The sequence below is a fragment of the Leucopleurus acutus genome (genome assembly GCF_964270905.1).
Source record: "Leucopleurus acutus genome assembly, chromosome: 12".
In the NCBI taxonomy this organism is placed as follows: Eukaryota; Metazoa; Chordata; class Mammalia; order Artiodactyla; family Delphinidae; genus Leucopleurus; species Leucopleurus acutus.
The window spans coordinates 28,952,844-28,977,765 of record NC_139154.1 but is presented as its reverse complement, the minus strand read 5'-3'; positions in this window follow the sequence as shown (position 1 = coordinate 28,977,765).

Below are 24,922 nucleotides of genomic sequence, written 5' to 3'. Positions count from 1 at the left end.
TCTTGAGAATTGTCTCACAAGATTTTTCTTTGCTCAAACTCATGAATAATGGATAATTATGGATGCAATGAAACCTTTAGTACTCAGGAGGCTAAGAACCTAAGGTCGTCCTGATAGTGCCTCTCCAATGCCCAGTGCTCCTAAATAGCCTACTAGTTAGGACTCTGGTATGCTATCCATTTTCATGATGCTCCATCATACAAGGATTTACTCATAACAAAAGTAATGAAATTCTACACACTTTCTATTCACTAGGTATCTGAAAGAGAGGAAAGTGTTGTTAAATTCATACCTACAGGGTCACCCTCTTAGGTCCCGGTGGGCACACTTTTGCTCCAGCACTGTTTTCTAGTTTTTTATATGTAACTGGTTTGCTTCCAGTGATTTTTCTCTTCCTCACTTAGGAGATTTGCTTCTCATTTTGAAGGATGGTGGTCACACTCCAGTCACTTTGCATGGTCTAAGGACACATTCTCTAGACCTCGTTGGCCATGAGCATAGATAAAAGTCATTCTTTAAGCTGTTTGGCAAGTATTTATTGAGCATCTATCAAAACCCCAAAACACTATTTAGCAATGTAGGGAACATTAAGAAGTCTCCATGGCCCTTAGAAAGCACATATTGTAGTTGGAATGGAACCAACTATAAAGCACATATGTAGAGAAGTTTTGAACAATTCTAGAATTTTCTGTGGATTTCAGAAGCTCATCTTTGAAATCTCTTTAGATCCTATTGGTTCTATTCAATGTATAACACATTTTGTTCCTTGAAAAGACATTTCTATTGCCTACTGGAAAGGATATTTCATAGAGTTGGAATCACCATCAGTTGAAAGTCACAATTCAGAGCGTTGCACTGGGGTCTTCTTTGTCATCATGATGGTATTATAAACAGCAGCCAGACTGTCATATTTATAAGTCTGTATGTGGTTTTGTGACATTGCTTAGCCTGAAAATATTGAATCATAGTTAGAAACAGAGATCTTAGTAGTCAAGGACAAGCATTTATAAAATAGAGTTGGCACAAATGGCAAAGAAGCTCTTGTTCTTACGATAAAAGTCAAGAAGTTTCAAAACTATGCCTGTGCTTCTCAGTCATGTTTTACTATGAGTACTGGTCACAGCTCTCATTGGTGATATTTTTCTAAAGTTAACCCTCTCCTGTCCTTCTGTCATCAACAGTGTAGTGAACGCAACCTCCAACAGAAGACACTTTTTGATTAGCAGAACTTTCCAAACCTCCTTTCCACATGGATCAAATTCTCACTTAAGCATGCAGAATCCAGAGCTGAGAATTAAATTAAAATATGTCAGGTGGGCTATACTACACCATGACTGCCTGAATAATTCAAATTGCCCATAAGTTACCTGATTTTAAATGATCTTATGGGAAACATGTTATTTCAGAAGATAAACATGCTACTTTGCTCATAGTACACGAAAGCATGCTAAGAATTATTGGCCCGAAAACACCTAATGGAACATATATTGTACTTGTCTGAAACATATTCTCATATTTATAAGGTTCTACCATCAAGTTATTCAATTTCATCCAACAAAGATAAATTCTTTTGTATGGACCTTCTGATATTGCAGTAAATTTCCAAGAAAAGCACGTTATATGTTTAAGCTTTTGCTCCACTTCCCCCTCTGCTTGGAATGATGTCTCTCTTCCACGTGTTCCCACAAACACCTGAACATGATTTCCACTGCCCCTTCTGCCTCTCATGACCCTGAATCTTCTACACCCTCATTCCATACTGTATTTTCTTCTGTCCCAGGACTTGATTGAGCACATCTGCTGATATATTCACATTTTCCTTCGGTTCCCTAAATGCCTTTGCAGCAGGAACCAAGTCTTAATGGCACAAGTGGCTCCAGCATCTGTGATGATGTCTGACACATAAGAGGAGCACGTATCCATTTTCTCAATGAATTCCTGAATGAACTGTATAGAGTCCCCAAATTGTCTTGCAATGACAGTAGCAACAGTTATCATTGTAAAATTTTTTTAAATTATAGACTAGTCCATCTTGATCATCTACTATGTGCCAGGCATGTGATCGACACTCCAATAAACATGTCTGGCAATTTTCCATGTCTGAGTTTAAGAACTATCTGGGAAGAAACGGCACTTCCCCTTTCACCATTTTGTTCCACCATTTCCACATGAATGGCCAGGGGTCTGACTTCTAATTATGCTCTGAGGTTTGTGGAGGCAATGCCCAGGCTTTGATACTGTACTATATGCCCTTGTGTTCAACCACAGAAATTAACCTCCAGTTTTAATTAATGTTTGGTGTATTCTACACTTTCTAAATCATCTCCGCCTAGAGTTAGATGGGGACTTACAGGATAGATCAGAGTATTTGCTCTATGTTTCTGTTTCCACTTACTCTTCAACTATTTTTTCCCCAAGATGAGACACCGTGGAGCTGGGTCTTGGGAGTTCCTACCTGTACAGTTGTGCTTCTCTGACATCCAGGTCCAGACAGCAGTGTTACTGTCCTGGGGCTGCCATGCTGGTGAACTTCAGAGGTATTCTTTTGGGTGGCTTGACAATACCTGTGCACTAGAAGCACATCTTCTGAAGTTTTTATAGTCATCTGGCATTGGAATTTCTGCAGGATTGGCTATCACCAGTCAGAAGAGTAGAATGAAATTTTAAAAATGTTTCTTTTTTGGTTCCGAGGAACTGATGAAGAGGAATAGCTTTGTATTTCTTCACTTAGCATCAAATCTAGAGAAAGCTTCTCCCTGAAACAATGCTCTTCTGTAGTTAAAAATGACCTTTGCCAAGTGGGAAGGATGCTGTGTGTAAGGTGGGTCCTAGCGTTTCAGGAGGTTTTATGTTCAGGTGACTAATGGTGGAGTTGGCCCAAGGTAACTGTTCAGCAATAAAATATTATCAAATGTCTCCCCTTGGTCTTTTTCTGATTTCACTGCATGTGAAAAGTCACCACAACATGACTGGCAAACCATCTTGTCTAGAAATTTCAAATCAGTACACCTTTAAAGTCCCAGAGCCAGACCAGACCAGAATTGATATTTCATTCACTTTCTGTCCTGCGGGGTAATAACAATAGCTGGAATGTTGAGGAAAAGACTAGTTTTGAAAGTTTCAGGAAATTATGAAGGAAATTGTACAGATAAAACATCAGGATCATAACACCTGACATAAACTCATCCATCATTTTTCCTGTGCGTATTCTCTCACATTCAAAACCAAAACCAAAACCAAAACCAAAACAAAAACATACTTTATTCTGTGTATTCAGTTAGAGCAAGAAGTTACTCTCCACAACCTGCTAATCTTCCTCAAGATAACTACAAAGCTTAGTGTTTTTTAAAGAATGGGAATTAGGACATTTCTAAGTCTGGTAAGAATTTAGAAACGATTGGATTTGTTGCTGACATTAATTAATTCTATTGACTCATCAAAATCATTGTAGGACTATTTCCTAGAGTGTCGAAATCAATCCATCCACACATTTTAATCCCCAACACGTGCCTTGTACTGAGTCGGTGTTGCAGGTACTGAAAGAATGGAGTTTCTCTTCCCAGCGAGGTTCATAGTTAGAGCCAAGACATAACCTTAAATAATTAAGTTTCAAAATTGTGTAGGATAGATCATTTTAGATTACGACACTCTATTTTCAGTTGTAAATTGTGCACGTACCATGAAAGTCAAACCATACAAAAATAAATGGGACAAGGGCCTCTCCCCTAAGGAGCTGCCTTTTACTGATTCATCCAACAAATGCTGGCTGAATTCCTGCTAGTTTCTGAGCACCATGCTAGGTGGACGGTCATAAGACTACTAGTCATGTAAAAATAATCAGTTTGAAAGGGCTTCAGTAAAAGTGAGTTCAAGTACAGAGGAGTGGGGTAGAAATGGGGATCTGAGAAGGCCTCACAAAGCAGGGGACAGCCTGAGGCGGATCTGGAGCTAATCAGGCCCACGGGGGGAGCCCAACGGTGAGACCTGTCCAGGAGCACACCTGCAGCATGGCACACCTGGAAAGGAGGTGCAGTGGGAGGCTCCAGTTGATGAGTGCAGGAGGCCGGCTTAGGGCCTCACATCCCAGGGCAGACTCTACCTATTGGCCCTCTCGTGACAGGAAGCTGTTTTAGCGACAGAAGGTCACCAGGTTTGCATGTGTGCAGGCTGGCTCTGGCCGCTCTCTGGGAGAGGGACTGGAGGAAATCGGCCAGGGGAGCAAGTGACAGGGAAGACCAAGATAGTGCCTTAGTCCGATGTCACATCTAGATCACTAGTACCTCCTGGGATAAATGACTTCCAGCTTAAAAACGTTAAGATTTGTTGAGAGGGAGGGGGAAAGAAGGGGTGGTGGGGAGAATTGAAAAACACCAAATTTCCTGGAATTCAAAGAGTACAGGTTATAAAATGATAGAGAGAAATAACCTGTGTGACAAACATATTTAGTATATTTATATACAATATGTATAAAATTATTTCTATAAATATATGCATTGTTTATAAATATATATAGTATATTTACATATGCACATGAATATACCAATATATATATGCATATGCATTGTAATTCCTCTAATTCTTAATATCTTAGATTAGATAGAATAAACCATGTCTGTGCTAAAATAAGGCTGTTTCTGATGATTATTATTTTCTTTCCGAATATCCATCCTACAAGAAATAAAACTCTGGTCTTGACAACTCCTGTTCACGAAGTGCTCAGTATGTGCTAGATACTATGATAAGGACTGCATTTATTTTCTTAGTTAACCCACACATTGAACGCTAGAAGTAAGTTATTCTTTTCTAATAGCTAAGGACAGCGAGGTTCACCTGAGATTAAATAGTTTTCCAAGGTAGCATTAAAGTGGAAACCACTGCAGGTAGGGGCATGTCCACCTGCCCTTTAGGGAGCCCTCATGCCCAGGCTCGCAGGCCTTCAGGAGGTAGAGCCTGATTTCTGATTTGGGATGAACCTCACAGATCCTTTACTCAAGGTTCCTTAATTCCCAGGTGAGGGAAGTGAGACCTGGAAGGGGAAGCTACCTGGTCCAGTTACAAGTGTTGTTAGGTTGGACCTGGGACCAGAAAGCTCATGTCCTGCTCCCCTGACCTGCTCTTCTCATTATCCTGCAATCATCTTCAACATGGCAAAGAATTAAGGAGTGAATACATGGTTGCTTAGACACAGTGTAAAAACAAACATTTGACTAAAGTGAAGAAGCTAATTCAAATGTCATTTTATACAAAATAGAGGCCCCACAGGAGTTATGTGTAATTCACTCCTCTGTAGATGGAATTGTTGATGCCTTTCACTTGGGGATTGGTCAGTTGGCCAGCGCCCACAGTTCTTGATTTTAAGTTGCTTTGCTTCTTCCTTCTTGTCAAGGAACTCATGATTTATTACTGAAATATTAAAAACCCTAAAGCAAACCTGGGAGTTTTGACTTCAGATTTCTGTGGACATACCGCAATTGCACAAAAAGGAGCCTGTGTGCATATGTGTGTGTCTGTGTATGTGAACTTGGGTTGCATGCTTATAAGTGAATTTTTTCTTGGGAGCTAATTCATAAGTTTTATTAAATTTTAAAGAAATGTGCCCCATATGACAGGCAACTCTAGAGCATGGAAGCTTTCAGTCCAATAGAGTCACTGATGTAATAATATAATTTTCTATAGTGATGGTTTTGACAAAAAAGCCGAGCTTTAAATTTAGACTGAAAGAAAATTGAGAGGTAAATGTGAAAACGGTCTTCTAAGCCATTTTATGCATTTATAAGCAACTCTACAAGAGTTTCTGGGCTTAGGAGACTAAAAGCTCATCTCACCCTCCCATGGTTCATCAGGTGTCATGGGTGAACATAGATGTAGTAGATCTTCACACTTATCATTCAGTTGTCTATTTGGTACTTGCACGGTCATTACTACTTCATGTGCCTCTGCATACATTTCCTTTCAAGCTACTCCTTCCAATGTTGGAAGGCTTTGATTACTAGATCATCCCTTTCTGGAAGTGCACACTGCTATGCTATATGGTAAATTTTATGTGTCAACTTGACTAGACTAAGGGGTGCTCAGAGAGCTGGAAAAAACATTATTTCTGGGTGTGTTTGTAAAGGTGTTTCCAGAGAGATTAGCATTTGATTAGGTGGACTGAGTAAAGGAGACATTCTCACCCATGTGGGTGGGGATCATTCAGCCCCTGAGGGCCTGAGCAGAACAAAAAGGTACAGAAAGAGTGAAATTTCTCCCTTGCTTGAGTTGGGACATCCATCTTTTCCTGTCCTGGGACATCAGTGCCCTAGTTATCAAGCCTCCAAACTTGGACTTGGACTTTTACTAGTGGCTTCCCTGGTTCTCAGTCCATTGGGTTTGGACATGAGCTACATCACAGGCTTCCCTGGATCTCCAGCTTGCAGATGGCCATTCATACTTCTCAGCTTCCATAATCAGGCCAATTCCTAAAATAAATTTATCTATCTATCTATCTCCTATCTATCTATCTATCTATCTATTTATCTATCTATCCATCCATCTATCACCTATCTATCATCTGTCTATCCGTCCATCCACCCTACTTGTTCTGTTTCTCTGGAGAATCCTGACTAATACATGCCCTGTAACTATTTGTCCTTGTTTTCCCATCCAGGGTTAGATAGATACATCTAATGATGCATCTTCCTCATGACAACGACCACTGCTTCCTGTCTGCCCTCCTCCCAGCTCTTGTCCTCAGCTTCTTCCCCTCATCCTCAAATGCCATGCTTTCTGGTCTCCCACTGATATCGAACCAGATGAAGTCTGTTCCCAGAGATGAGCCCTGACCAACCCAAAATAGTCAGGCAGGTATCACTTTCCCTTTTCCTATTACTATACTTTCCTTTAAAAAATCTTAAGAAACAATAACTTACTTGGCACTTATATTACACTGGAGGCTCATAGCCAACCCCCCCAAAAAAAGAACATTTTTTCACATACTATCTTTAAACTATGGCTCTTCCCCTATGCCTCAAATGTCCAGTTATCTTTATGTACAAAATATAACATTTTTCTATTTGCCCATAATAGATTTTATTATTTAAGATTCACAGCCTTCTATGACAAGCCTCCAGAGGCACCTGATGGAAAATTTATAGACAATAATCTCTAAGCCAGGAGGTGGTAGTCTGGCGGTGCCTGACTGCTGCCCCAACTTTGACTACTTTATATTTCTTATATCTATATTTGATCAGATTACTGTTTTCTTTGTTTTTTACTGGGATTCATATTCTACCATTTGCTACCTTATAAATGACTGTGGTATTGGATGTATTTGAGCCTGAGATATGGGAAACTGAAAAAGAAAGAAAAAAATGTTCCTCATTCTTTTGAGGTCACTATAGTTCCATTCACCTACTTCTAAGAAGGTTTATTCCCTAACTTTCCCTTATTATTCCTGTCTTCTGCCTCCTACCTCCTTTTTCTTTTCTTTCTTTACTCCTAACTTTGAACTGCCATTTCCCTTGAAAAAGCTTTTCAGCACCATGGACAGAAGTGCGGGAGATGGATTCATTCCCAGTCATTTTGCCCCACCCAGAGCTCATAGTCCTGACCAAGGAGTAAAGAGGTATCTGGTTCACTCTAATGATGTTCTTGGTAAATAATTTTCTGAAGGACATTAGATAACATAGTAATTTTAATATGTATTATCATCCAGAGTAATATACAGATGTAACCCTATTTAAATGTTCTCATTTTGTATCAAAAATGAAGTTTTATAATAAATTAGAAATGGTGTTGTTTTGTTTTCATGTTTTCTAGTCCAGGAAATCTGGTCCAACAAATACACCTTGCTCCATGTAAAGACAAATCCAGCTTCATGAAAGCTCAACCTCTGGAACAGCTAGAAGCCTCTCATTTTATCCTAGTGCAAGTTAATACAAGAACAGCACACCTGGTTCACAGCTGAGCTGTTGGCAATACTGATGAACATCTATAGGCCCTTTCTCCCTAGGTCTTTGGTTACACCCACTTTATTTAAAATATTTATTATTATTATTGAGGTAAAATTGACATACAACATTGTCATATAATACACTAAGAGCCAGGTGTAAAACACAGTAATGCAGGACTCATTACCTTGCAAAATGATCACTACAATATCTAGCTACTGCCTGTCACCACTATATTGTTACATTTTTTCTTGTGATGAGGAATTTTAAGATTTACTCTCTTAGAAACTTACAAATAAGCAATAGAGCATTACTTATTCTAGTTATCATGCTGCACATTACCTTCTCAGGGTTTATTTTATAGCTGGCAGTTTCTACCCTTTGACCTTCTTCACCAGTTTTGCCAACTCTCCCAACCCTTGTCTCTGGCAACCACCAATCTGCTCTTGGTATCTATGAGCTTGTTTTTTGTTTGTTATTATGCCACATACAATTGAGATCATGTGATATTTGTCTTTCTCTGTCTGCCTTCTTTCCCTTAGTGTACAGTCCTCAATGTCCAGCCATGTTGTCGCAAATGGCAAGATTTCACTTTTATTGCCAAATAGTATTCCATTGTTTATATACACTATATTTCCTTTATCCATTCATCGATTGATGACACTTAGGTTTCTTCCATATCTTGGCATTATTATTGTAAATAATGCTGCAGTGAACATGGGGGTGCATTTATCTTTTTGAATTAGTGTTTTCATAATCTTCAGATAAATACTCAGAAGTGGAATCAATGGATCATATGATAATTCTATTTTTTATATTTTGAGGAAGCTCCATATGGTTTATCAGATAAATGATTTCCCTGTATTTCCTCCCATTCAGTCGGTTGCCTTTTCATTTTGTTGATGATTTCCTTTGCTGTGTAGAAGCTTTTTAGTTTGAAGTAGTCTAACTTGTGTATTTTGCCTTTGTTGCCTTTTCTTTTGGAATCAGATCCAAAAAATCATCACCATGACTGATGTAAAGGACCTTGCCACCTATGTTTTCTTCTAGGAGTTTTATGGTTTCAGGTCTTATTTTCAAGTCTTTAATGCATTTTGAGTTACCTTTTGTGTATAGTGTAAGACAGTAGTCTAGTTTCATTTTCTTACATGTGGCTGTCAAGTTTTCCCAAAACCATTCATTGAAGACTGTCCTTTCCCTTCATAAAGTCTTGGCTCGTTTGTCATACATTAATTGACCATATATTCATGGGTTTTTCTCTCTCTTCTGTTCCATTGATCTATGTGTCTATTTTTATGTCAATACCATAATGTTTTGATTACTATAGCTCTGTAATATTTTTTGAAATCAAGGAGCAAGATGTCTCCAGCTTTGTTCTTTGCTCTCAAGATGGCTTTGGCTATTCAGTGTCCCTTGTGTTTCCATACAAATTTTGGAATCTTTTGCTCTGTTTCTGTGAAAAATGCCATTGGAATTTTGATAGAGATTGCACTGAATCTGTAGATTGCTTTGGGTAGTATGGACATTTTAGCAATATTAGTTATTCCAATTCATGAGCATGGAATATCTTTCTATCAATATTTATTTGTGTTTTTTTTCAATTTTTCATCAATGTCTTAAAGATGGTCTTTATTTAAATTAAATATTTTGTGTTTGCTGTGGCTGTGGCCCCATAACATATTCCTAAGCTCCAAATATGTTATATTCAACCATTTTCTGAGAAAAGTGCAATTAATACTTTCTTTAGTTTTAAATAAAATATTATTCTCATGTATTTTTCTTTATATTGCTTTAACATGAAAAGACCAAAAAGACATTTTAATAAATGATAATAAGAATGGTTATAATGTTATTATCTATTTTGTTCACTTATGAGAAATGGAATATTTTCCCATGCAGAGAAATCCCTTAAATAATCATTTTTATGGCTATCAAAAGTAATTTACAAATGCACAAATTGTTAACATGCAGTTCTCAGTCTCACCACATATCATTTATTTCACCTATAAAATTTTACTGTATTTCTAATTAAACTTGCTCATAAAAGGGTATCAATAGAAAAGCCAGTGTCTCACTTTCACATAGTAAATACTCATCTTCTTGCCTACTTCCTGCTATTATCTTTAACCCTGTGGTCACATATGGTTTTGATGCCCTTTCTGTGTCTCTGTGTGTCAGTGTGTTCTCTGTATTTTCAGAATGGAGAAGAGATTCTAAAAGGAAATTTAGATAGGAGAAAAAGAGTGAGCTCTGTATCTTATGTTTGAACAGTCTTCACCAAGAATCAGGTTGATTTATTTAGTGTGTTAGAATTGCACTACTTTGTAAATACCATGATTACGTATTTAGAAATTCCAAATATTTCTGCAGAAAAACTATTATAATTTAAAAGTCAGGTTGGCAAGGTTACTAGCTATAAAATCATATATTCACAAATTGATCAGATTCCTATATAGCAACAATAAACAGTAGAAAATAAAATTAATAATAGCATCAAACACATAAAATAAACAAAAATCAGCAAAATCTCTACACTGAAAAGTATGCAACATAATTGAGAGAAATTAAAACAATAAATACGTGGAGAAATATAACCCCCTCATGGCTTGGAAGAATCAGTATTACATTAATTTCAATTTTTCTCACACTGATCTATAGATAGAATGAAATTACAATTGAAATTCTAGCAGGTTTTTTTAGAATACTAAAAAACTGTTCTTAAAACTCATATGGAAAAGCAAATGGCTAAGGCAATCATGGAAGAAAAGGAATATAACTGGAGGCCTTAATCTACCAGAAATCAGGATCTATTATAAACTATGGAAATTAAGACAGAATAGTAAGATAGACAAATAAACCAAAAGCACAAAATAGAGCACAGAAGTCAGTCCCACACATAAAACTCACCTGATTTATGAAAATTGTGATCCTGTGGTGTAGTGGGCAAATAGGAGTCTTTTGATTAATTGTGTTAGGTCAATTGGATATGTATATGGAAAAAATTAATCTTAATCCCCACTTTAACCATTCACAAAAGTAAATTCTTACACACTGAAGATCTAAAACTGAAATATTTAAAAATAAATCTTTTAAAGGAAAATTATAGATCATGTCGATGACTTGGGGTAGGTAAAGGTTTCGTAAATAGGACAAAAGCCTGAAAATGAACTATTGATATACTTGACTATAATAAGATTAAGTACCACTGTTTATGAAACTATACCATTAAAAGTATGGAAGACAAACTGCATAGAAAGGGAGAAGTTATTTCTGATACATCCATCCAACAAAAGACTCACACACAGAATTTGTAAAGCTTGATTGAACAAATCAATAAGAAAACAAACAATCCAGTAGAAAAATGGGCCAGCAACTTAAATAGACACTTCACAGAAACATATCAAAATAGCCAATGAATACATAAAAGGTGCTCAACTTCCTTTGTCCTTAGAAACATGCAAATTAATCTTGCAATTGATAACATCAGATGAGCTAAAATGGAAAGAGACTTTCCATGCCAAGTTATATCAAAGATGGGGAACAACCAGAACTCTCAGACATTTCTGGTGGAAGTATAAACTGGAAGCACTTTGAAAAACAACTGGGCAGTGGTACAATAGAATCAGCAGCACTATTCATAATGGCTAACCTCTATAAAATAACCAAGTGCCCAGCACCAGCTCAATGAATCCGTAAATTGTGATAACTACACATGGGATTCTGGGATGACGAGGACGACCACACCAAAACTGCACACAACAACGTGGGTGAATCTTACAAACTCAGCGTGGAGCTAAAGAAGCCAGATGTGAAAGACCACATGTTGTACAATTCCATTATGTTAATGTCAAAGGGCGGCCAAATTAATCTATGGTGTATGGGCCAGGACAGCAGTTACCCCTGGAGGCAGAGGAGTGACCAAGAAGGGACACAGGGGTGGCTTCTGAGATGCTGGTTATACTTGGTTTCTTAATTAAGGATCTTGTAAATACAGGTGTGTGTTCTGTTTGTGAAAATTCATTGCATCATATGCTATATAGCTATGATTTTATATATTCATTAATGAATGTTATTCTTCAGTTAAAACATCCCCCAACTTATGCCTCTTCACATAAAATAATGTAACTTGATGAAATTAATGATTCTTCCAAACCTTTAATTTCCAAAACTGATTTCTGTGGCTGACTGAAGTTCAGAATTCTCGACTTTTCATGGTGCCTTTGCTCACATTAGCCAGAGTCCAGCTCAGCAATATTAATTCACATTCCTAGAGAGTCTTCAAAGCAAAATTCACAAAACTCAACTCTTCTTTTTATATGTTACTTTCAAAGTCTCAATAAATTTTAGCATGTCTTATTCTGTGAAGAGAGGAGTTTTCCTATGAAATTTTTGATCAAGGTCATCTCCCAGTTGTGACCACCTAGAGGGGTGGAATAAGGAGGGTGGGAGGGAGGGAGACGCAAGAGGGAAGAGATATGGGAACATATGTATATGTACAACTGATTCACTTTGTTATAAAGCAGAAACTAACACACCATTGTAAAGCAATTATACTCCAATAAAGATGTTAAAAAAAATCAGCTCCCAGATTGGAAAGCATATCATGGACTATATTTATGCAAGTTTGGTTATACTTGGGTCTTTTAAGACCATACCTATGAATACCAACAAAAGAGAAAGTTTATCAATGCCACTTTGGAAAAGTAGAACTTATGAAAATGTGTGGAAATCTGAATATTTTGTAAATAAGAAGTTATCTCTACTGGTTGAGGCAAATTTATTTTTGAATTCATGGCAGAATGCCTGCTGTTTCCCCCTGTTTTGTCCTTCACTGTCACAGGAAGGTGTGGCTGGGGAGGCCCCACTCCCTTCTTTGACTCCTTGTTTGTGCCGGGTGTGCCCTGGGCAAGGACAATGGCCAGGGGGCAAAGGGCGCTGGGGTCCAGGCTGCCCTCTGCTTGCAGACCCCTGTGCCCTGGTGTAGGGCTGCCTTTGCTTTAAGCAAGAAGTGGGTTTTCTTATTGGTAAAAGGGTATGGTGAGAGCTAGCCAGATCTCGTTTCCTTTTAACCAGAGTTCTCCAAACTTTCTCTTCCTCAGTCTCTCTGTCTCTGTCTCTGTCCCTGTACTGCTGTGTCCCTCTTTAAACTAATGATTACAAGACTTTTGGGATAATATCAATCCCTCGACCCAATATTTTTTAGAGGATCACATTCTCCAGGTCTAGAATGACCTTGTCATCTAGGAACATCTTATTCTGATCGTGCATACAAAGAATGACAGCAGACGTGTAGATGCATGCTTTTTCCCCATTCCATGACATGAGTTTGGTGGCTGAAACAGAAAACAGCTATGTCCTTGTTTCCTCAATGCTGTGGATCTTTTTACCTGCTCTCCCAATCCTCCTCACCTTAACCCACGTACCCAAATGTGTGCAAACTCACGCATGCACATATACACTCACATTCTGAATAATTTTATAAACATTTCTATCCTTGAATTTTTTCCTAATACTTACACTTGGCATTTCACACAGTCTGGTTTGAGGTTCTACCTTCTGTGTATGAACTGCTGAATTGTCTTTACCCTCGACTGAGCCATTGCACAATCACCCTGGAGGGAGGTAAATATAACAAACCATGAGCATTGAGGCAACTTTGCCGATAGCCCTGCGTGCTTGGAACTCACATTGTTTTAATGCCGTGTACTTATGTCAACTTGAAGCCATACTTGGGTTCGAGAATTGTCCTTGAGTGTTCTGCAATAAATTATTTAAGTGAAATGTGGAGGAACTAATAAGTTAATAACCATAATTGGGATTAAAGGGTAATTTTGATTTTAAAAAGATGCTGAAAAGGATAAATACTCCATTGTCTCATTTTGCCATTGAAAAGAAGTAAGCCTCCTTGAATGCCTTCACGTAACGGAAGGCACAGGTGGGCTAAATACTACCCTCATGGTGAGGTGATAAGCCAGCGTCAGACCCCATTGATGGTGGGATTCTGGGGGGGAGGCTTGCTTGTGCACTGCCCTAAGGACATTGACTGTTATCACTTACCTTGTATGTACCTTGGGCAGAACAATAGATTAAATCATGCTGAACAGAGAACACGATTCCACCTCCAGGAGGGGATTTAAATTTTAGATGCTGAGTGACACAGCTCAGGACCTGCCCAGAGTGGGTGTGGGGTGCCCTAAGTCAGTGAATTAGGGAGGAAACCTCAAGCCTCATTAGGAAGAGAAGAAAGGCCAGCAGTCTCGTAGGAGTCTGGCAGTACATGAAAAAGAAAGTACAATTCTGCTTCAAGAGAAGAAAATGAGTCCACAGAGGGAGGAAACTTCAGACAATGGAAGATGTGTGATGCCTCTGACTTTGGTCTGCAGTTGTATCAAACCAAGCCCATCCCACCCGTTGCATTGGGGGGGATCTTGACCCTTCCTCTGGGCGTCCCCTATGTAGGGCTTCGGTCATTTTCCCTGTCAGTGATTTATCAGATGCTGTAACAATTTGATTACCCTGTGGCTTTGCTCTTACATGGGTCTGAGCGTTCCTGGAATCGTAGTGTTTTCCTTGTATACTCCATAGCACAGTTCTTTACACACAGCGAGTGCTCAATAAGTATAATATATAAGGATTTTAATTCAGGAGGACCCTTCAAAATTATACCCATCAGTTCAGGACACGTGCCAGGTCTGACTCTGGAAATGCTGGAATCATCCATCCCGTTCCTCTGTAATGATAGGCAGGCCCTCTCTATGGCCCAAAGCTCACGTTTCCTTCCTTATTCATTTTTATTACTGAAGTTTTACTTCCTAACAAGCCACTTATTTTGAGAAATTTCTAATCTGAAAGGAAACCCAGTTTGGCACAGAGACAACACCTTTCTGGGCACAAATGACCATTTGGGAAGTAGTTCTCGGAGTACGTCTGCAGGGATGGGACGATGGGAGTCGAGACACCGCGCGTGCTTATCGGAAAATCACACATCTGCCTTCTCCCTCTCATCCTAAATCTCAGCCTCCGCCTCTCAGCTGCATCCCCTCTGCTTACAAGGGCAAATATCATCTATTCAAGACACATCTTTACCTGTGGCCTCTAAGAGAAAAGCTGAACTCCTTAGCTTGGCAGACACAGGCCCTTAGCTAGTGTTCCAACTCACCACGTGTCTTCAAACCCGTAGGTGCTGAGATTTTCTCTCTTCCTCAGTCGTTCAGCACCCCTTGCCTCTGCAAATACTCCTTTCCTCCTGAGAAGGTAATTCCTCAACTTCTTCCTTCTGCAACTGCGGACTGAATGTTACATTTAGAAAATTCTACCGGAGTTCAGAGAAGGAGTGATGCTTAATAAGCCTCATATAAAAAGATTTGCACTGAATATACTTCAAAAAATCAACATTGTCTAATTTGATTATTAGAAGGTTTCCTTAAATTTCTTTTTTAAAGTATTATTACAATATCAAAGCATTAATGTAGACTGTTGTTAATGATGTATAATTTCATCACCTTAACATAGTTGATTTTATTTCTTTCTGTTTCTAGTCTTTAATTGTGTCAGTACAGTTTTTTTTACATAGATTTAATAATGGTATATATACAATTTTATTGTGTTTTATTATCTTGACATTGTTGTATTTATTTTCCCTCACATAAGTATAATATTAATGTTTATATTGTATCATAGGGTTTCTTCACCATAGCCTTGTAGTCATTCTTTTATTGCTGGACACTTAAGTTTTTTCTAAACTTTATATATAAATAATAGCATAAAAACATCTTCAAGCACCATATTATTTTGATTTGTTTTAATTATTTCCTTAAAATAAATGTATAAGTAATTAGGTAAAAGAAAGAAAACAATGTCCCAAAATGTAATTAATAAATAGGTACCTTGATATTTAAACACTTCATTAGCAAATTTCAATATCCATAACAGCTGACCTGGAAACTTGTTTAAAAATAAAAATACAAGTTCCCTGAGTTTTACTTAGAGATATTTGGATACAGGATAACAGAGATGGACTAGGAATTCAAATTTTAACTGTCACCTCAGGCGATTCTGATGTAGATATCTAAATTACCACATATAAAGTCAGAAACAAATAGAAACTAGCAGGTATGAAAGCCTATAAGAAATCACAACTTTATCATTCCTCAGTTGTGCACTTAAATACTGTCTTAAATGTTGTATTGCAGAAATTCAAGTTAACACAATATCAAGAAAAATTATGTTTTTAGTATTTTTAAAGTGTTGCTAGATGTTCTTACTGAGTGCATTTTCATCTTACTACTTTAGTTGAAATGTTAATTTATTTAAAAAGAGGCTGAAAACACTTGAAAGAAAATACTATTATTTAACTATTCACATATTATTCCATACATGAATAGACAAAGGATAAAAGCAGTCCTAACAGTGGAATATGAATGTTTGCATATACATGCACTTTGTAAAGCTTGTGCCGGAGAACTTTAGTGCTATATAGAGTTTTTTCAAAAGCATGAGAGGATCACACACCCTTTATATGTTTCTTGTTATGTTTATTCAGAAACATGGAAACCTTTTTTAGTGCTGTGGATTAGAATGACATGTTTGTGACTTTCTGTCCTTAAGGCATTTTCATCCCCCAGCTTTTTCAGGAAAAGAAAAGACAGTTTAACCAGCTAGGGGTGGTGTGATTGGTTTGAGAGGCAGAGAAGCTGAAAACTTAAAAGGGAGATTTGAGAAAAGAGGGAGCTAGAAAAAGGCGGAGATAATGAAGTCCCCACAGTCCTTAGCTGCTGGATAAGTGGCACATCTGTGTGGAAGCTCCAGAGCCCATTGGAAAACCTGGGAAGTCTGCAGGCTTGTCAATGTTTTAAATGCATCCCTCAGTCCACACACAGCATGAGCAGATAGTAGAAGACTTATTGGCATGAGATATCTGATCACTGGCTGAGAATTAAACAGGAAAAAGGGAGACACCTAGATAGGTAAGCTTAAAAAAAGAACAGAAACATCTGTGGCTGCTTGCTGAACTGAGGAAGACATATTTTATAGTTTATGTGAAGGCACATGAATTGCCTGGTAAAACAGAACAAAAAATGAACAATAAAACAACCCTCTGTGGGGGAAGGGGAGGACCAGAATCTAGAGTAGCTACAATGTTTTATCTATGATGTCCAGTTTCAACCAAAAATTATTAGACATGAGAATAAAGAGGAGAGTTTAGACCATATTAAGGGAAAAAATCCAAAATGGACTTTGATGTTGGATTACTAGTCAATAACTCAAAAGTAGCATTTATAAATATGTTCAAGTGATTAAATGAAAATATGATGAAATGAACCATCAAAATATACTATTAATGAGTGAACAGATAGGAAATATCAATGGAAAATTGAAAACTATGCAAAAGTACTAGATGGAAATTCTAGAGCTGAAAAGTGCAATATCTGAACTAACAATTTACTAAATGGGTTCATCAGCAGCACATCAGGTAGAAGAATCAACTTAAAGAAGATAGATCAATTAAAATTATTCAATTAAAGAGCACAGAGAGAAAAGACTGATTAAAAATGAAGACAGACTCAAGAGATTTACCAAGCATTCCAACAGATGTGTAATTGGAGTTCCAAAAGGAGAGAAAGAATACAAGTCATAAAAAATATTTTAGAGTAGTAATGTCAGAAACATTCCCAAATTTGATAAAAACACTGATTTACAAATCCATAAAGCTCAAAAAGCCCCAAGTAAAAAAGAAAAAGAAAGTTTTCTATATCTAATGAAACAATCTTTTACTATTAAAAGCAAGAAAAAGACATTTTTGATAAAGAAACATTGGTAGAATTCATTGCTATCAGATATACGCTATAAAAAATAGTGAAAGAAATCTTTCATACTGAAGGTAACCCCTAGATGAAGATGAACCCCTAGATCTGTGAATAAGATAAAAAACACCAGAAATGGTAAAAATGTGGATAGATAAAAAAAAATTGTATTTCATTGATTTTAAAATAAAATATTGTTTTATTTACATAAATATTATATATATATAATATATTGTATATATTTATCATTGATTCTCTTGATTTTATTAAAAGGCTGTTAAAGCTAAAGTTATAAAACTATATTTGCAGTTTATATTGCATATTTATTGAATATATATGACAATAAAATAACAAAGGAGAGGCAGGTGATGTGGTTATATAAACTGATATAGAGTTTTTACATTATTTTAGTTTTTATATTATTTTAGATTTCACTTCATTATTAATGAGGTGAAAGATGAATATTGTATTACCCAGAGCAACAATAAAAACGAAGGAAAATACTAAACATTCAACATAGAAATTAATAAGGCATACTAAATTATATTTAACACAAAAGAAAGAGGTAATTGAATAAGAGAGGAACAAGAAAAGGATGAGATCAATACAAAGCAAAGAGCAAAGAGAAAGGTCTATATCCAATCAAAGCAATAGTTGTATCAGATGTGAGTGGACTAAACCGGAGGTCATCAAACTATGGCCTGATGGGCAAATGTGGTTGGCCTGTAGTCTGTTCAGATGAGACTTTTGCCTTTAGGATTTTTAGTTGAGTTAAGACATTTTGGGGTATTGGGTTGAAATGAATATATCTTATATGTGAGAAGGACACAAATTTTAGAGGCCAGGGTTGGAATGTAATAGAGTGAATCTTTATGCCCCTACCCCCAGTGTGTCTGGAAAGTGAGACTTCCACCCCAGTGTGTCTGGAAGAAGGTGGGACCTCCACCCCAGTGTGTCTGGAAGGTCATCTGGAAGGTGGACAAAAGGCCCTGTGGATTTGGAAGGCAGACATCAAGCCAAAGAAGATTATTCTCAAGTTTTAAGGTTTTGGACTTGCATGGGACCTGTCACATCTTCCTTTTGTCTTATTTCTCTTATTTTTCTTATTTCTCTTATTTTGGAATGGGAATGTCTGTCCTATGCCTGTCCTACCACTGTATTTTGGAAGCATATAACTTGTTTTATTTCACAGGCTCACAGCTGGAGGAGACTTTGCCTCAGGATAAGTTGAATCTCAATCAATATTTGGCTTACCTACCCATACTGTGTGGACTGTGAATCCACTAAGGCTTATTTTCAGCAACAGGAGGAGAAATGGGCAGAGGACTTACAGAAACAGGATATACTGTCCTGAATCAGAATCTCTTGCATGTGTTCTGGTTGATTACATTTTAACAAACACTCTAAATCCTTCTTCTCTGGTGTCCTATAAACCAGAGTTTACGTAAGTATACTAAGGGTGCATGTTTTATACATGTGCTAATCACTTACAAGTCTTATCACTAGCCCATTAACTGGTCAGAATATCTAACACATCCCATAATTGTCAGAGGCATGATCACTTTTATGAGAAGTTTATCATCAAGCAGCCAAACGACGGTGATTGATGAGCAGGAGGAAAAACACAGAACATGCGTGTGCTTTGAGGAGAACGTGTGAGAGAAGACAGACACTTCCACATGTTTGCAATGTGCACAGTTTGTGGATGTTTGTGGTGTGCTTGGGAGGGATCCTTCGAAGGTCTCCTACTTAACTAGCCTCAGTCCATCAGTGTTGCTCCCAAGCTCTTGAGTGAGTCCTCTCCTAGGATACAGTGCCAGCTCCAAAGCCCCTGAGGCATTAAAAATCTACCCCAGAAGATCCTGTTGATTTAGACAAATGCCCAAGTTCCAATTCCTGTCTTGTGAGTTTTCCCATATGGAGAAAGCAACTGATCTGGAAAAGGATGGAGGTGGCAGGGAAGTTCCAGGGTCATGGTGACGTGGAGCGATCATTCTTTAACAGGATAGAAATTCCAAGAAATCCTCGAGGGAGAACAGGAGCTGTGGAGGAAATGCCCAGAACCATATCTCCTAGGGGTTCTTTTGATCACTGAAGCAATTTTTTTCCAGGAGTGGGAAAAAATCCACTGAGGCTGCCACACCACGCTTCCACTGCTCGACACAGGTGCAGAGGATCCCATGTGGTCTACATAGGAAGTGTAGCCAGGACCAGTAAGTGTTCCACTAGCTGCTAAAAAGCTGCTAAAATAATAGTGACCAGACATGCACCCATGTGTTTGTTCATTCAACAAATTTGCTGAAGACTTTCACCATATAAACCGAACACTTTATAAGTGCTGTCCTTTTTTTGGCTCTGTGCTCTGAGCACAGAGGAGGGAGAGGTTGCCTCCTTTGGGCTAGAATGGTCAGGAAACTTTTCTTGAGAAAGTGGAACCTGAGCTGATAGAACCTGGGACAGATAGAATTTACACAGAGAAGAGAGGGACAGCTTTCCAGTTTGAGGTGATGACCTGAGTCACCATTCAGATGTAGAGATGCACCAGGAATAGTAAGGAGCCTGACCAAACTTGAGGATGGAGGTGGGAATGTTCTAGGAAAGTAGACAGAAAGCACGAGAACATCAGCCAGAGTGCAGAACTGAGATGTCAGACGTGGAAAGCAATGGTTAAGGAATAGGATTCTGGAAATACTGTGGGTAGAGGACTAGAGAGAGATACAGGAGTGGAGGAATGCCTAAGCTGGATCGTTACAGAAGAAAAAGTAGTAGAAATAGGGAAAGAAGAGAGATCAAAAACCCTTGTTTCTTTGTAAACAATTAGGTCTCGGAATTGGAGGAGGAAGTAGAGAGTATAAAAAGAATGGGAGGCACTCTGTCTGGTCTTGTATCCAGATGACTGGGTGATAGAACCACGAATTAGGCAAATAAGATGCAAATAAGAAAACAAACAGGGGGGGTGAGAAGATGATCGTGGAGGGTGAAAGAGCTGGGTATTGGCGCTTCTGAGGCTGAGTTTCACAGTGAGATATACAACTGGAAACTGTAGTATGAACACTCATACACGGAGTATGAGAGCTTTGGACTTCTAGGAAAAGACAGCAAATTATCTTTGGGGGTGATTGGTACAGAAATTATACAGAAAGTGCAAAAATGGCTGAGGTCTCTGAGAAGAAACTCATTGAAAGAAGATGTCTCATCAAGCACCTCGACAACTGCAAGTCAGTTGAGTAAATTAAACTTGTGTTTGACCCCCATCCTTTCAATCCATCCTCTTGTTCAGAGTTTAGATACTGCATTGATGTTGCAGTATGAACATCGATAGCAGTAGTGGATGTCAAATCAAAAGGACTTTCGTTCATTTATGGCTTTCCCTCTGCATTTGAAAATTTTGTGAGACCTGTCCTAGATGTAAGTTTCCATTCTTTCCAGCTCATTGCTACTATTTCATTCTTTAAGCATCTTTGACCTCCTTGGAATGCAGAGGCTATCAAATCAACAATTATTTACTGATTTCTCACTATGTGCCAAACACTATACTAGGCACTGAGAATACTAAATAAATAAGTTATAGTCCGTGCTCATAATTTGTTAGCGGGAATGCCACCTAGGCAGTTACCTAGTAAAAAAAATTGTAATGAGGACACTAATAGAGATATAATCTATAATAGAGATACAATAGAGACATAAATCAATAAATTACTATGAAAGTGTAGAAGATGGGGAGGAAAAGTTTCCCATAGGATGTGACATTTGATCTGGGCCTTAAAGGATGAATGAGAGGAATGGCAAAGCATCCCATGAGGTGGAAACACAAGGAAAAGGGAACGGAAGGAAGAAATTACACGTAATGTTTGCCTTTGTCATTCATGATAAAAATTTATACGGTTGGGGCTTCCCTGGTGGCGCAGTGGTTGAGAGTCCGCCTGCCGATGCAAGGGACGCAGGTTTGTGCCCCGGTCCGGGGGGATCCCACGTGCCGCGGGGCGGCTGGGCCCGTGAGCCGTGGCCGCTGAGCCTGCGCGTCCGGAGCCTGTGCTCCGCAATGGGAGAGGCCACAACAGTGAGAGGCCCGCGAACCACAAAAAAAAAAAAAAAAAAATTATATGGTTGATTCTTGCAGAGGCCACACCAACCTTCAATATATGAATGTACATAATGTGTGGGGGGATCTGGGGTCAAGGACAGCAAAAGTGTCATATGACCTCTTCAACTTGCCGAGGGGATCAGTCCAGCCTTTCTCAAGTGGTCTGCATGTTTGCTTGCGTTCAAACCACATCACTCCTAAAAGCGTTTCCTTTGAAGTTTCCTTGTGTGGATGAACATAAAGCTGGTTTGATGGGAAGAGGGTGGAAACCTGGATCCACAGGGAAGACTCTCATCCTTCCCGTTCTCTGGACACTTGAGAACATTTGTTGCCCCAAAATGGAGGAATCTGAAAGCCAAGCATTGTGTGATTCAACTGAATTGAATACTGATGAAAATAAGCGTGTTCATTATGATCTCTTAATAGCAGAGTAAATGTTGAACCAGCTTTTGTGTCTCTTAATTTTTTGACTTGCCAAAATTTTCCAGTTCATTTCATGCAAGTAATTGAAGCTATTGAACCCCAGTCACTGGTATTTTTTTTCAGCACTATGACTCTTTGAACACGAGATCAATCTGTCTTTCTTGACTTCATTGTGGTTACCCTTGCACAAGAGATGAAGGCAATTTGGGAGCTGCAGCTGTCAACCTATTGTTTGAACTCATGGCACGTGGTCCTTTTAGGAACGTAGAGAAGACAGGCTTCTGTTGCAGCAAGCAGCAGCTCCCACCTTGACATCTGGCTGAATTCCTGCTCAAGTTAAAGCAGCTGCAGTTACTCCCCTGCTCTAACAACTCTCCTTATTACCTGGCAACCTATCTGAACCATTGACTCATTTCCAACCTGCCAGTTCTCTCGGAAGTTATGGAAATGGTCTTCAAACTGTCGCTTCAGCATCTCCTCCCCTACATGCCATCTGTGCATCAATAGATCCTATCGTGGACAGAGGAGAGAGGCCATGCTGTGGACTCCCAGGTGTGTGACTGGAGGAGGGATTCTGCTGTCATTGGCTGATGGGAAAGTACCCTGGCCACAGTGCGCTGAGGTTAAGAGCATTTGTCATTGACTAACACTAGTCCTCTTTGGCACTGGATTGGAAACTGCAGGGAGAATCGGCCTCAATATTTTTTATGTGCTATATAGTGTTCTATCTTCCTTTCTACTCTTGTTTTCTGGGAACCGCTAACTTCATATTTTTGAAGGAGGTTGTCAGTGCTTGCAAATTTTTTACTATCTCTTTCCTTCATTCAGAGAAATGAGAAGCTTACCTTTAAAGAATGTGGGAATCAGGATTTATAGGCGCTCAGTCAAGCCAAGGACATGTTTTTACATGAGCTTATTAACCCTCACGTAGCCTGAGCTGCTACAGGCAGGGTGGGTGGGGTGAGGACCCAGGGTTTGGACGGGAGAATCCACTACCCTCCCTGTATCCTTACCTGTAAGAAAGCCTAAGAACATCGTTCAACTTTCCACACCTGTCTTCTGGGTTAAAGAAGACAACGTAAGTGAAAGTGTTTTGAAAATTACAAAACGAATACACTAACTCTATGTTGTTATAACTATTGGTAATGTATGATTAGTCTTGGTCTTCGCCCTCGGGGAGCTAACCTAGTTAAGAGAAAGCACAAGCATAACACAAGTCATTCAAGTACAGTTAATTTCTCCCTGCCAAGAGCCACTTACGCGTACATGAGGTATTCAGAAAAGGAGGATATAGAAATTCAGTGTCATATTTAGCTTCTTTTTGAGGCCTGGTTTTAAGTTTTTGTCCTTAGATTGCTATTTAATGCAAGAAAAGGGGGAGTGGTTATAAGGAAGATCAGAATAGCAATCTCACATCATGTGGGAGATGTTGTTTCTAGATTTAAATTTATTCATCAGAAAGCCTCGACTCCTCCATATGTTGGCTTCATTAAGATGTTATGGGTCACGACAAAGCAACTTACGAAAGTCGTGTAAGAAGTCCGGATCCATCAACCCCAGCTCTGCCTGCCGCGCTATCAACTTCTCCCTCTGGATTACCATGCAATTTTTTCATGTATCTTTCTTAATATTTATCATATTGGATTGCAGTTGTTTAGTTTTTTTTTTTTTTTACAGGACCACCAGATGAATCTGCATGACTTGGGATCAAAGGGAAAAAAATGTTTTCGTTCTTGTACACAATGCCTAAAACGGTGTTTTGCACATAATGCTATTTAATAGATGCTGTGGAAAGAAGGGAGGGAGGAAGGAAAGGAACTTAGGAGCAAAGAATGCAACACAAGCAAGAGGAGATTAGAACCAAGGGTCAAGAAATAAAATAAAGGGTAAAGAAGCAAATTTCGGGGTCAAAGACTTTAACAACTAGTAGGGATACTTATGGGAAAACCATAACCAACGTCAACTTTTCTATCCAAACTTAAGAAAATTAATGTTTAACTTTTCATTCTGAAGTAATTTCAGACTTAATGTTACAAATTATTACATACTGAAAATTACACTTATCCTCTCTTGATTTTAGCAATGATAAGCTTGAGTTTTCCAAAATGTGAGCTCAATGTATCACATCTTAGTTTGCTTTTATTTATTTCTGAAATTAAATACAAAACTGTGGTCAAATTATTCCTACTTTCCATAATGAGTAGTTTTCAGTCAGTAAGCAATCAAAACTTTATACCAAGTATTTGTTTTGTGTTAAACAGATTGGTGTAGAATTTTAGGTTAATTTTATGATCAGAAAGATGAATAAATACATGAAGTATAAGTCACTCTAGGATGATAACGTCCACTGCAATCTTGCTCTACATTAATGGTTGTCCTCTTTCAATTACCACCATTTTTCGCTTTCAAGGTACAGAGCAAACGCCTCCTTCTCTCCTTGTACTCCTCAAATTACCAAGTTAATTGTAATTCACAACTTTTACTAAAATCAGATATTGAATTTTCTCCGAAGAGAAGCTTTTTAAGTGTTCCACAGATATTTTAACCTCATAGTACGCAAAATCAAACACGCCACTCTTTCTTTTCTACTTCCTTCTCCCTGTGTTCCCTACACAGATTCTTTCATTCACGTTTTCATTCATTCCATAACCATTTAAGTGCATAGTAGACACTGGAGCCACAGC